Source organism: Amphiura filiformis, chromosome 17 (assembly GCF_039555335.1).
Source record: "Amphiura filiformis chromosome 17, Afil_fr2py, whole genome shotgun sequence".
Taxonomy (NCBI): Eukaryota; Metazoa; Echinodermata; class Ophiuroidea; order Amphilepidida; family Amphiuridae; genus Amphiura; species Amphiura filiformis.
The window spans coordinates 51,113,508-51,116,926 of record NC_092644.1 but is presented as its reverse complement, the minus strand read 5'-3'; positions in this window follow the sequence as shown (position 1 = coordinate 51,116,926).

Below are 3,419 nucleotides of genomic sequence, written 5' to 3'. Positions count from 1 at the left end.
GCTATAAATGGAGAAAAATGGAATTTTTCTTTGGTAAAAACATAGGTTTCTCAATGAATGTGCCTGTTGACATGACTTTTAGCCAGCGTTTTGGCCAACTGTCAAAATCTATTGTTGACAGTGCTATTATTACAAACAGTGTAAAACCGGACGTTTTGACAATCGGTAATACATGTAACTCCATTGTGAGTATTTATAAGTGTTAATGGCCAGTATGCAAGCAATTTGCGCACACTTACCACATTGGGTAAGTCAGGGTTGAAATTAGTTAGGTGTAGTTATTGCCATCTGAATAAAGGTTGTGCATATGAATTCTCATACTGTAAATATGGCGGAATTCTCAAATGCATTCAACAAAAGCATGATTGCAATCTACCGCGACAGTTCGTCTCACACGTAACAAATGCACTACGATCAAATAGGTTGATGACAACATTTGATTGAATGGACTGCGCTATGCCATGATTATGGTGAAGGACACTGGTTCAAATCCTTTGTTTGGAGCCAATCGATAAAAGCATGCAGAGCCTAGAGCTTACCATATTGGTCTCACAAAGATGAATAAGCAAGACTCAACATTTTAACTCGATCAGTGGTGTAGATTTCTTTTTGACATGGGGGGGGGGGAGTGGAGTTGGAAAACAATTCAAAAGTATAGTCAATCCACTATTTTGAAGCTAAAGTGATGAAATATGGTGTAAAAGTAAAGCGTGAAAATTTGGCGCTAAAATGGGCAAATATGAGGTTAATTTGGTCAGAAACCCGCATACACGCGTCAAACATTGGGGGCTGACTGTATGGACCATCCCCCTGGCAAAATATTGGGGATTTATCCCCCCCCCATCTATGCCTATGAACTTGATATTCATATTCCATCTTTTGTACTCAAATTCCATCAGAGCCCTTGTAATTCCCAAGACTAAACTCACTGGACTGAAACTAGATATGCAAAATAAATTTAGTTTACATATGCTATGTATCAGCTCAGGAGGTTCATTTCCCAAAACATGATACATTGAACTAGCTCTTTTCCATTTCAAAATAAATCAGCAATTATGTTTCAAATTAGAAAAATATATTAAAGGCAGGGTAAGTTTAAAATATTAATTTGTAGTTACCACTTATATCCACCTCTATTTAATAACTTTTTTTATTACTTTTTAACATTTTAATTATTTAAATAAAAATAAATTGCTTGCCTTTAAGACTTGTAAGCATAGTTTGAAATATGTGCATTTACCTATATAGGCTGTATCAAAATGATTGGTACCATCAGTTTCCAGTGATATGGGTATGACTACCACATCAACATAGGATCCACATAATTTGTTGAGTTATGTCATAAACAGTCATATAACTATAAATTATGGTCAATTCAAGAAGAACCTATGGTGCGCCCCAAAATTTGAAAGCGGACCTATATTTTACAAATTTTGAAGAAAATTGAACCCAGAGACCCGCTTTTTCAGTCAGATTTTAAAATTGTTGACAAAAATAACCTATTTTACCAAAACCGTGGCGAAAATGTTACCAAAATCGGGACAAAAAATTACAAAAATTTTGTTTTGCCATTGTCATCCCGACCGGGAAAGTTGCACGCCTGAGAGAGAGAAAAGGGGGATTTAAAAAAATTGGTTTCAGTAGACATGTTAGATGATGGATTATACCATGGCACTAATTGATGCAAAAAATAGCGGAAATAAATGGTCTAATCTACGGATTTGTAAAATCTAAACCTGTAAAACTGTGTATTGTTTGCTGATTTGCGTTTTATCTGTGTTTCAAATATTTATGAAGAAATTGACAAAAATGAATAAAGGTGGTACTACACCTGATAAATTTTATGACTAATTTTGCATTTTTCAAAAAATAACTACACACTGGTAACAAAAGTCACGTATATTATAGGGGCAAGGAATCCAATTCACTGAAATTTCATTGATTCAAGACAAGTGGTTCATAATATATGTTAAGAAATGGGTTACAATGTACATTCTAGCGGTACCTCTTTTTCTTATCATAAGTATCGTATCGCTTGTCTTGAGTCACTGAAATTCCAGTGAAGTAACTGGATTCCTTGCCCCTATAATATACATAACTTTTGTTACCAGTGTATTAGTTTTTAAGAAAAATGCAAAAATAGTCAAAAATTAATGGATTTCTTTTAGAATACCCTACCACTGTAGATTTTCAAATAAAATACAAAGGGTGTAGTAGCACAAGCAGAGCTCCTCTTGGGCGACAAAAAAAAAAAAGAAAAGCCCAAAGGGCCCAATTTACGCATCCGGGCGTCTGGGGGCCATATCATAATCAGTACTATCGCTCGCTCCGAGTCCGACCGCTGTTAATATTATGTCTATAGCCTAAGTAGCTCAAGTTCAGCCTAGGCGGATTTCTTCATATAGGGCCTACTAAATGCGTGATGTATTAATATTTTTACTTACGCATCGCCCGTCCCTCTGTCTGAAAAATAATCAATTATAAAGGAAGGTGACATGTATTTGGAAATAGAATTCTTTAAAATTGACGTATAACATAAAATGTCGTACCTTTCAAGCGTTCATGTAAAAAGAACATGTAAATGTTTCTTGTAAATGGGACTAATTCCATGATAATGTAGCATACAGTGTTAAATTGATATCAAATGAAAAATCCTACTTTTCTTATTAACATATTGAAATTAGGAGTTCCAAATCGGTGTATTTCCGGAAATATCAAAAAACTGTTAAATTAGTCTCAAACGTGGTATGGTCTTATCCCTGCCATTATGGAAACTTTCGGGCCTCATAACTGCTTATTGTTGGTCGAAAGTATATGAAAGTATACATATTTAGAATGGCAAAGACTTGATAAATTAATCTGTGAGGTCAAAGTTGGGCCAAAATGCTCATTTTTGCCCCAAAATCCCAAAAAATGTTTTCTTTAGTCCAATCTTTTTCTTTAAACGTAACAAAAAAATTCTTCGGCTAAAAAACTTTTTTTATTAATTTTTTAACAACTATATAAAAATATCTGAAAGCCGTTTTTATTAGCTCATTGCGTAAACGCATAATGCACTATAAACATAGTCCATATTTCTGTATGTTTTTTTCTTTCTCTTGCTACATCGTTTGAGCAATGTATCTGGTAATTTGAGGCGGCGATCTTTGCATGATGGTTCATGATTGTTACTTATTTAGCTAAAAAATCGGACAGAAAGTATCATTTTTGGAGCATTTTCTTCGAAAAGTTCTACCAAATTTCATGGAATAGTCTCCTATGTAGACTGTTTGTGGTGCTTTTCATCGTGCGAATTTGTAAAAGAGATTGTTGAACTTTACTGTTTCAGTGCAGCTACAATGTCTGCTTTTCAGTGTTGCTTTTAGCACAATTGGGCTTGTGCTGTGTATAGGCCCTTACTTCTGTGCAAGAGCCATGAG